The sequence below is a fragment of the Scyliorhinus torazame genome, chromosome 5 (assembly GCF_047496885.1).
Source record: "Scyliorhinus torazame isolate Kashiwa2021f chromosome 5, sScyTor2.1, whole genome shotgun sequence".
In the NCBI taxonomy this organism is placed as follows: Eukaryota; Metazoa; Chordata; class Chondrichthyes; order Carcharhiniformes; family Scyliorhinidae; genus Scyliorhinus; species Scyliorhinus torazame.
The window spans coordinates 94,542,159-94,553,486 of NC_092711.1; the positions used below are offsets into that span (position 1 = coordinate 94,542,159).

Here is an 11,328-nt window from a genome sequence, read left to right on the forward strand (position 1 = left end):
GTGAACACGTTGATGGCGCATCAGTTCCCCAGAACCTTTATAGCACTTCCCGCAGTCTGGACACTGAAACGGTCTCTCATCAGTGTGAACTCGCTGGTGCTGCTGCAGGTTGGCTAAAATAGCAAATCCCTTCCCACACTTAGAGCAGGTGAATGATTTCTCTCCAATGTGACTGCGTCGATGACTTTCCAGCTTGGATGGGGAAGTGAATCCTTTCCACAGTCCCCACATTTCCACGGTTTCTCCTCAGTGTGACTGCATTTGTGTCTCGTGAGGCCTGATGATCGACTGAATCCTCATCCACACACACTACATGTGTACAGTTTCTCACCACTGTGAACAATGCTTTTTCCTTCCATGATCGCTGATATTCAGCAATGATAAATTGAGGGCTCCGTCAGATCCTGATGTGGTGCTTGGTTTGCGTTTCCGGACTTTGAAGCCTCCCCTTCGAACACCCTGTCAAACTGATTGAAAACAGAAAATAGGGAGTGAGGGAGAACCCAGAAAAACACAAAGGCAGGTTGTGAAATTGAGCTGAATTAATCTGGTCATTTGTGGGGCCGGCACTAAGAAAAAGTGACCATAAAAACTGATGGATTGTCATAAAAACCCAACTGGCCTCTTTGGGAGGAGAAGAAAGAGGTGAAGAGGGATTTTGTATATCTACAAGTCATAGTAAGAGTAGTTGGCAAAGCAACTTCGATCTTGAGCTTCATAAACAGTAGTATTGAGACCAAAACTATACTTCTGGTGGCACGGTGGTTAGCACTGCTGCCTCACAGTGCCAGGGTCTCGGGTTCAATTCTGGCCTTGGTAAGTGTGGAGTTTGCACTTTCTCCCCGTGTCTGCGTGGGTTTCCACCCGGTGCTCAGGTTTTCTCCAACAGTCCAAAGAAGAGCAACTTAGGCTTGATAAATTGCCCCTTAGTGTCCAGGGATGTGCAGGTTAGGTGGGGCTATGGGGTTACGAGGACAGGGTAGGAATGTGGGCCTCGGCAGGGTGCACTTTCAGAGAATCACTGCAGACTTGATGGGCCGAATGGCCCTCTTTTGCACTGTGGGAATTCTTTGGTTCTAATTCTATTCTATGAATCTTTCTAAAACTCTGGTCACCACTCTTCAGGAAGGGTCTGAAGGTTCTTGAGAAGGCGCAGAGGAGATTTACCAGAATGGTTCCAGCAAAGGAGATTGAGGGGAGATTTGATTCAGGAATGCAAGATTATGCCAGATTTCCATCAGGTGGACAAAGAAACTCTGTTTCCATTCACTGATCATACAAGCAGTCGGGACACAGATTTAAAGTTTTGGGTTAAACCTGGATTGAACAATATAAGATTCTGAGGGGTCTTGACACGGTGGATGTGGAGAGGTTGTTTCCGCTTGTGGGAGAATCTGGAACAAGGGGGTCACTGTTGCAATGTGAGGTGTCACCCATTTCAGATGGAGATGAGGATTTCTTTTTCTCTTGAGGATTGCAAGACAGGGGGTGGTACAGTGCTCAGCACTGCTGCCTCCAAGCACCAGGGACCCGGGTTCAATTCCCACCCTGACTGTGTGGAGTTTGCACTTTCTCCCTGTGTCTGTGTGGGTTTCCTCCGGTTTCCTTCCACAGCTCAAAGATGTGCAGATTAGGTAGAATCGGTTAGGATTGTATTCGCTGGAGTTCAGAAAAATGAGGGGGGATCTCATAGAAACCTATAAAAAGTGGGTGGCGCAGTGGTTAGCACTGCTGCCTCATGTCGCCAAGGACCCGGGTTCAATCCCGGCCCTGGGTCACTGTCTGTGCGGAGTTTGCACATTCTCTCTGTGTTTGCGTGGGTCTCATCCCCACAAATCCAAAGATGTGCAGGGTAGGTGGATTGGCCACGCTGAAATTGCCCCTTAATTGCAAAAAAAGAATTGGGCACTCTAAATTTATGTTAAAAAAAAACAGGGCGAGACAGAGAAGAATGTTCCCGATAGTGGGTGTGTCCAGAAATAGGGGTCACAGTCTGAGGATACGGGGAGACCATTTAGGACAGAGATGAGGAGAAATTTCTTCACCCAGAGAGTGGTGAGCCTGTGGAATTTGTCGCCACAGGATTTAATTAAGGCCAAAACATTGCATGTTTTCAAGAAGCAGTTAGATACAGCACTTAGGGCGAAGGGGACCAAAGGATATGGGGGAAAGCGGGATTAGGCTATTGAGCCGAATCAGCTCTGATCGTAATGGATGGTGGAGCAGGCTCGAAGGGCCAAATGGTCTCCTCCTGCTCCTATTTTCTACGTTGCTCCGTATTTATGCATGTAAATGGTCCAGGAGGTATGAGGAAGAATGTTTTTACACAGCCAGTGGCAATGACCTTAAACTTGTTGCCTATGACGGAGTTTGGAAATAGAAACAATAAATGATTTTTTTAAAAATTGGACAGAAACCTGAGAGAAATAAAGCTGTGAGGATACAGAGACAGAGCAGGAGAATGACTCTGACTGGATTGCTCCAGATAATAATAATCTTTATTAGTGTCACAAGTAGGCTTACATTAACACTGCAATGAAATTACTGTGAAAATCCCCAGGTCGCCACACTCTGGCGCCTGTTCGGGTACACGGAGCGAGAATTCAGAATGTCCAATTCACCTAACAAGCACGTCTTTCGGGACTTGTGGGAGGAAACTGCAGCACCCGGAGGAAACCCACAACAGACACGGGGAGTACGTGCAGACTCCGCACAGACAGTGACCCAAGCCGGGAATCGAACCGGGGTCCCTGGCGCTGTGAAGCAACAGTGCTAACCACCGTGCCGATTGGAGAGCTCGCATGGACTCAATGGACCGAATGCCCTTCTCTGCCTATAATGACGTTGGCATTTTTTGTTTTAAAATTAAAAAAAAAAATTTAGAGTACCCAATTCATTTTTTCCAATTAAGGAGCAATTTAGCGTGGTCAATCCACCTAACCTGCACATCTTTGGGCTGTGGGGGCGAAACCCACGCAAACAATGTGCAAACTCCACATGGACGGTGACCCAGAGCCGGGATTGAACCTCGCCGCTGTGAGGCAGCAATGCTACTCACTGCGCCACCATGCTGCCAGCTGACTCTGACATTTTTGTCTAATCTCGCCTTGTAATTTAACCCCGGGGGGTTCAGATATCACTCAGGTAAATCTGTGCTACACTCCCTCCGAGGCCATTCTATCCTTCCTCAGGTTTGTTGTCCAGAACTGAACACAGTTCTCCAGGTTTGGCCTAATCAGGGTTTGTGAATCTCCGGGCTTTTCCAGCCACACTGAGACCTCAAATCATCCCTCACAGACAGAACAGACAAACCTTTTACCTTCCACACCCAGATGCTGCTGATATTCAGTTTCTGGTGAATCGAGTGACTCTGTCAGATTGCGATGTGACAGTTGGTTTGAGTTTCCCATCTGTTAAACCTCCACTTCCACTATCCTGTAAATTTACAGAAACCTCACTGTCAGTTTAGGCTAGAAATTCACAACATTCTCTCCTCGCCAACTTTGATTAAATGTATTCCTGGAGGTTTTATCACATGACCTGCCCCCATCCTCCAGCCATTAATCGGTCAACACATCCATCCTTGTGACACACTGCCTTCCTCGGCCAATTGGGAAGCAAAAGGACTCATTACCTTACAGGACAGCGTTTGACTAGGGCAGCACGATAGCGCAGTGATTAGCATTGCTGTCTCACGGCACCGAGGTCACAGGTTCGATCCCGGCTCTGGGTCACTATCCGTGTGGAGTTTGCACATTCTCCCCGTGTTTGCATGGGTTTCACCCCCACAACCCAAAGATGTGCAGGGTAGGTGGATTGGCCACGCGAAATTGCCCCTTAATTGGAAAAAATGAATTGGGAACTCTAAATTTATTTTAAAAAAGGACAGTGATTGACTATCAGCCAAACCTTTATCCCATTTTCAATATTTTTATATCCGCTGAAGAGAAATGTTCAAAAATCCTTTTTACTCTCCTAATCATGTTCCAGTGTCACAAAAATATTTTTGACTGTCCCAATGATTTTCCAGACACCCAGGTATGAATCTCACCAAGGCAGAAGGTAAAATCTGAATTCATTGAAAGTCTATTGATGACCATGAAACCATTGTCGATTGTTGCAAAGACCCATCTGGTTCACTCCTGTCCTTCAGTGAAGGAAATCTTCTATCCTTACCTGGTCTGGCCTACATGTGACTCCAGATCCACAGTCAGTTGGTTGACCCTTAAAATGCTCTCTGAGATACACTCAGTTCAAGGCCAATTAGTGCTGGGCAGTGAATGCTGGCCCAGCCAGCGACACCCACATCCCGTGAATGAATAGAAAAGAAAATCTGCCATCCTTACCTGGTCTGGCCGACATGATTCCAAACCACAGCAATGTGGTTGACTCTTTAAATGTCCTCCGAGATGGCCGAGCAAGCCGCTCGGTTTGAGGGAAATTAGGGATGGGCAATAAATGTTGGCCCAGCCAGTGACTCCCACAAATGATTAAAATAATCCCCGAGTCGCTACATTCCGGCGCCTGTTCGGGGAGGCTGGAACAGGAAGTGAACCCGTGCTGCTGGTCTTGTTCTGCATTACAAGCCAGCTGCCTTAGCCCACTGTGCTAAACCAGCCACTTCCCTGCGGCGCATTGTCCTCTGTAAAGATGGCGGCCGGTAACCCGGGCCTGTCACCGCTCAGCTCTCTCTCTGTTCGGTGCTGTTTAAGATGGGACCATTAACATTTTACTTGGGAGTTGAAGCCTCCACGGGGTATTTATGAAGCCTCCCGGCTCACTCCGCAGCTTCTATCGCTCCCCGGCCACCCACCGGCTCCAATCCTGAAAGTCGCTCGATTGTTTCTTTCCCGCTCCTCGCACCGTCAGCAACAATCAGAACTGTGCATGCGCCGATCACAGCCCGAACGCCGCATGCTCCAGTCAGAGCCGGACTCTGTGCATGTGCGAGGAGCTTCTGTCCTGTGGATAGAGCACATTCTCAGCTGCTACACATGTTGGGTAATAAACCTGCCATTGAAATGGATATTTTTGATATAAATTATGCTTTGCGAACTGATTACGATTAGTAACATTGGGCCAAGGCAACACCCACATCCCAAGAACAAATAAAGGCAAGTTGGCAGTTAGAAAGGCAAAATGCAATGTTCGCATTCATTTCAAGAGAGCGACAATACAAGATGAATGGGGATGAGAAACATATCAGCCATGATCGAATGGCAGAGCAAACCCGAAAACTCGATGGGCTGAATGGCCTAATTCTGCTTCTCTATCTTTTTTTTTTAATGAGGGGATCTCATAGAAACATTTGTAAATAAATTGTTGGAATCCATCCCAGACCTGGACACAGATCAATTGATTCTTGGAGGAGACTTCGATTGTGTTCTGGATCATAAATGGACTGGTCCAAGCTGATTCAACCACAACAAAAACATGAAAAAGGAATGAAACCAGACGGACCACCCGGCATCGACCCAGGCACCAGAAACGACAACGGCAAATCCAGCAAAAGGTTTTTAAAAACTGTTCTTATCAATAGATTGTAAAAGAATTACGGGACACAGATTTAAGATCGTGACCAAGATCTACAGGGGAGATAGGAGGTAGACATTTTATTCAGTGAGTTATAATGATATGGGATTCAATGCTGACACACAAAGGTCAATGATCTCCAGTTCCTGGTAACTCGAACAGTGGTGTTAGAATTTGATGTGAGGATTGGTTGTGAGTTTCCTGTCTGCGAATCCCTTTCTAAGCCCCTGTGAAAGAAGTTTACAAAGGCAGCACTGTCAGTCCAGAAATTAAATTCAGGAAAGATAAACATTTCGCCTGGCTTGAATTTGCTGTGTGTAAATCCTCCCCTACTAATCCCTTGTAAAAGGAGTTTCCAAAATTAATCATGGTCAGTCCAGGATAGAAATTCACAACATTCTTCCCTTCTGCTTATGAATCCAGGATGACCGCTCATGCCCCCCGCTGCACACTGACCCTCTTGTCATCAGCAGTCCCCTGATTTGAGGGCGACGTCTACTCAGGGTTGTGAATTTTTATCCTGGGTCTTCATGTGACTGAACAGAGTCACTGAGCTTTGGACACATGGGACAGGATGTCTCATAAGACAGTGAAATCCGGAGAGCAGGATTGGCTTCCTTTCCTTTCCATCTCTGCCACCGCTCTGCATCATCAATAACACATTGGGACTCTAAGACTAATCCAGTTTGATGGACAAGTTGTCTCCATTCTGAACAATGGGGAACAAGCTCCTCCCACAGATTGAAACATCGCCCCGACAAAGATGACAAAACGCGCATGCGCCCTGATGCACATCCAATAAAAATGGCGGCCGTTAACCCGAGCCAAACATGAGGAGCTCATAGATTTCATAGAATTTACAGTACAGAAGGAGGCCATTTGGCCCATCGAGTCTGCACCGGCTCTTGGAATGAGCACCCTACCAAAACCCCACATCTCCACCCTATCCCCATAACCCAGTAACCCCACCCAACACTAAGGGCAATTTTATATGCTAAGGGGCAATTTCGCATGGCCAATCCACCTAACCTGCACATCTTTGGACTGTGGGAGGAAACCGGAGCACCCGGAGGAAACCCACACAACCCGTAACAGCCTCCCCGAACAGGCGCCGGAATGTGGCGACTAGGGGCTTTTCACAGTAACTTCATTTGAAGCATACTTGTGACAATAAGCGATTTTCATTTCATTTGATTTTTCATTTCACACAGACACAGGGAGAACGTGCAGACTCCACACAGACAGTGATCCAAGCCGGGAATCGAACCTGGGACCCTGGAGCTGTGAAGCAATTGTGCTAATCACTGTGCTACCGTGCTGCAGCCCCGCTCGGTACAAACTGGGTCCTGTCAAGTTTTCCGAGGTTTGCGGCTTACAAGAGCTTTACACAACATTTCCGGCCACCCCTGTGATCTCTCGCTTCCTCCATATTGTTTATTGCCTCTTACCAATTTTGGACCGAAGAATCACCTGAGGAAGGAGCAGTGCTCCGAAAGCTAGTGTTTGAAACAAACCTGTTGGACTTTAACCTGGTGTTGTAAGACTTCTTACCGGTATCTGAAGAAGACGCCCTTATGCTTCGCACTTACCCATACTGCGCATGCTTCAATCACAGCGGACCCCGTCCCTCATTGACTCCAATTGGTTGGAGGACCAGTGGCCCTCACTCGGTCCTCCAGACCCGCCCCGCTTCTTCCTACTGGTCGGGAGCTGCCGACAATCACCCGGGTATTGTGACGGTTACAGATGGTGAGAGCGGCCACAGGCTCAGGCTGTGCGCTGATTGCCCAATAATAACAGTGAGAGTCTCAGTGAGACAATTAGACAATAATAGTGGAGATGGGGCCCAGAGGAGAAACAGCAAAGGATTCACTCACTTTGAGAGTAACAAACACAGTGTCTGTTCCCATAATAAGAGTCAGGCTGCAGTGTGTGAGTGAACACATCATTGGACCCAATGTAGAATCATAGAATCCCCTCAGTGCAGAAGGAGGCCATTCGGCCCATCGAATCTGCAGCAACCCTCTGAAAGAGCATCCTACCTTGATGGATTCCCCACCCAATCCCCGCAACCCCTCCCAGTGACAATTTAACACAGCCAATCCATCAAACCTGCACATCTGTGGACTGTGGGAGGGAACCAGAGCATCCGGAGGAAATCTACGCAGACACAGGAAGAATGTACAAACTCCACACAGACAGTGACCCATGGTCAGAATTAATCATAGAATTTACAGTGCAGAAGGAGACCATTCGGCCCATCGAGTCTGCACCGGCATTACCTGATCTGGCCAACTCACTGAAATGTGGTTAATTCTGAATTGCCCAGCAAGCCACTCAGTTTAAGGGCAATTAGGAATGGGCAACCAAGTTGGTTTGCCCCTGACACTCACATCCCATAAAGAATAGAGAAAATCAAAGGGCTGTTTCCAGTGCCGGTTTCCAAGGAATCAGTACTGGGCCCTTCACTCCTGGTTTACATCATTGATTTCAAAGTAAATGTAGGAACATGTGGAAGAAGTTTACCTGTGACACAAAAATAATTGAACACTTGATAGTGAGGAAAAAGCTGTAGGGAAAACAAGGCAAAGGATTACATGATAAATGGCAGGACAAGACTAGTTAGGCCAGAGCTAGATTCCTGTAGAGGAAGATTGCACCAGAGAGAGTACAGAGGGGATTTAAGAACATCAGCCAGAAATTGACAATGTTTGCTCAGAGGAAAGTTTGGGTAAACTGGGGCTGTTTTCTTTGGAACAGAAAAGACTGAGGGGAGACCAAAATGAAATTTTGAAAAGCAGCCTGGCTGGCTGAGTCGGTAGAGCATGGGAGTCTTAATCCCAGGGCCGTGGGTTAGACCCACGTTGGGCGCTTCAGCTTCTTTAATCTGAGAACATTGAGCTGAACTGTTTTATGGGTGGCACGGTAGCACAGTGGTTAGCACTGTTGCTTCACAGCACCAGGGTCCCAGTGTTCAAATCCCACTTGGGACACTGTACAGAAAATGCATGTTCTCCCAGTGTCTGTATGGGTTTCCTCCCACATGTCCCGAAAGACGTGCTTGTTAGGCGAATTGGACATTCCAAATTCTCCCTCTGTGTACCCGAATAGGTGCCGGAGTGTGGCTACTAGGGTATTTTCACAGTAACTTCATTGCATTGTTAATGTAAGCCTACTTCTGACAATAATAAAGATTATTCTAAATATATAAAATTCTGGGGATCATGGTGGCACAGTGCTTGTGTGCTTGCGTGCTGGGGACCCGGGTTCGATTCTGGCCCCAGGTCACTGTCTGTAAGGAGTTTGCACATTCTCCATTGCCTGCGTGGGTTTCACTCCCACAACCCAAATATGTGCCGGGTAGGTCGATTGGCCAAATTAAATTGCCCCTTAATTAGAAAAATATATAAATTAATATTTTTTTTAAAGTCTGAGGGATCTAAATAGATTGGATAGGAAGGTCCAATTCCCTTTGGTTGAGGGATACTTATAAAAGGGGGCAGAGTTTTAAGGAAGGACTAGGAGGTTCAGAGGGTGGTGAGGATCTGTGACATGCTGCCTGAAATGATGGCAGAAACCCTCATAACATTTAAAAAGTAATTAGATAGACATCTGAATTGATGTAACTTAAAAAGCTACAGGCCACAATCTGGAAATTGGGTTTAGGCTGAATACCTACTTTGTAGCCACGATGAGCTGAATGAAATGCAACAGGAACAACAAACTTTAATAAAATCCGGGATAGTAACTCTCACTACTAACAAGGTCAGCAGTTTGCCCAGTTTAGCTGCCAAGTATGCTAATGTGGTAATTTTAAAATTTACCTGCATACATAAGAGTACAACAGCAAATTATTTAACTTCTCCAATGTGATCGGTGTAATTAGTCTCAAATTTAACCTGGAATGGTCATTTAAATTTTCCCAGTCACTCTGATATCTGAAATCCTTATCCACGGACAGAACAGACAAACCATTTTACCTCCCAATGATATTCAGGTCCTGTTGAATCGAGTAACTCTGTCAGATGATGATGTGATGTTTGGATTGAAGTTCCCGTTAGTAAATCCGCCTCTTTCTAAAGGAATTTCACTCTCAGTCCAGGAGAGAAATTCACAAGATTCTCCCTTCCTGCTTCCGTGTCCTGGACGGCCGCGCATGCGCCCTGCTGCACCTGAGAACGACGCGGCCGCGCAGGCGCCCTTCGGCATATCGCCCCCGAATCAGATGACAGGGACCGATCAGAGAGAAAAACACCGATGCGGCCGCCCCATTCCGTACAGACACCTGATCTGTATCAAAAGTGCCGGAACCAATTTATCAGCCTGAGTAACGTAATGGAATAATGGCGGATAAAGCTACCCGGAATGCCCGGCGCGTATGAATGTTGTCTTCGTCACAGGAGCCAGAACGCGCAGGCGTCAGAATGTCCCGTCCCCGGAAGTCGCTCCCCCATCCCTCCCCCTGTGTGGAGCATGCGCGGTGCTGCTCCGGGCTGAGCGCAGCCGCGGTGAGAGTGAGTGCGGTTCCCAGAGGCTGAATGAGAGCCGCCGCGAGCGGGGACAATGGGGAGAACCCAACCCCCAATAAGACCCATTGGTTTTATTGTCAGTCTGCAGACAGGAGCTGGAGAACTGAACCCAGGCAGAGGAGAGGGAGGGAGAAAACTGGGAGTGGAGGAAAGAAATGGTGCAGATGGTGAGGTGGGTTTGGATTTCAGCCCAGGGAGGAGGGAGAGTGTGTGGGACGGGGATTTACAGCTTTGGGGGAACAAGAGAGGAAAAAATGTTCCAGAGAAACTAGAATTGCCTGTTCAGAATTTCTATCCTGGACTGAGTGATGACTTTTGTAAACTCCTTTTACAGGATATTGGAAGTGGAGGATTGGCCGACAGAAAAATCAAACCAAACATCACATCGAAATCTGACTGTCACTTGATTCATCAGGAGCTGAATATAATCAGTCTTTGAATTTGGAAGGAGAAATATTTGTCTGTTCAGTTTCAGCGGTGCGACTGCAAAAGCACCGAGATATACATCCCATCCCCGAGTGAGAGTGTTCCAGTGAACTGACTGTGGAGAGAGCTTTAACCAGTTACACAGGCTCAAAAAATGTATCACGTCATTCACTGCAGGGAGAAATTAAACGGCTGTTTGTGTGTGGACAAAGCTCCAACCGGGAGAGACATAAAAACCCCTCACCATGGAGAAACTGTGGAAATGTGCGGACTGTGGGAAGGGATTCAGTTACCCATCACAACTGGAAGTTCATCGTCGCAGTCACACTGGGGAGAGACCGTTCACCTGCTCCATTTGTGGGAACGGATTCACCCATTCATACAACCTTCTGACACACCAGCGAGTTCACACCGAGGAGAGGCCATTCACCTGCCCTGTGTGTGGGAAGGGATTCACTCGGTCATCCCACATTGTGACTCACCAACTTGTTCACACTGATGAAAGATCGTTTACATGTCCTGACGGTGAGAAGAGTTTTAAATGTAAAAAGGATCTGCTGACACATCAACATATTCACACTGGGGAGAGACCGTTATCCTGCTCCCTGTGTGGGAAAGGATTCATTCAGTCATCCCACCTGCAGACACATCAACTTGTTCACTCTGATCACAAACTTTTTAACTGTCCTGACAGTGAGAAGAGCTTTAAAAACAAAAAGGATTCACTAACACACCAATATGTTCACACTGGGGACTGACCGTGCACCTGCTCTGTGTGAGGGAAAGGATTCAGCCGTCCAAGTGCCCCACTGAACCAGAGAATTCACACTGGGAGAGGCCA

The 11,328-nt window shown here is 47.2% G+C and overlaps 1 long non-coding RNA gene across 1 annotated transcript; it reads right to left on the reverse strand.

Annotated features, from left to right (window-relative positions):
- Positions 1-230: 230 nt before the first annotated feature.
- On the reverse strand, positions 231-9,872 carry LOC140419006 (uncharacterized). The gene is made up of 4 exons (XR_011945468.1): positions 9,513-9,872; positions 5,653-5,759; positions 3,320-3,435; positions 231-467 (listed from the first exon to the last, which is right to left on the reverse strand). It is a non-coding gene; the product is annotated as an uncharacterized lncRNA (long non-coding RNA).
- Between the last annotated feature and the right edge of the window lie 1,456 nt (positions 9,873-11,328).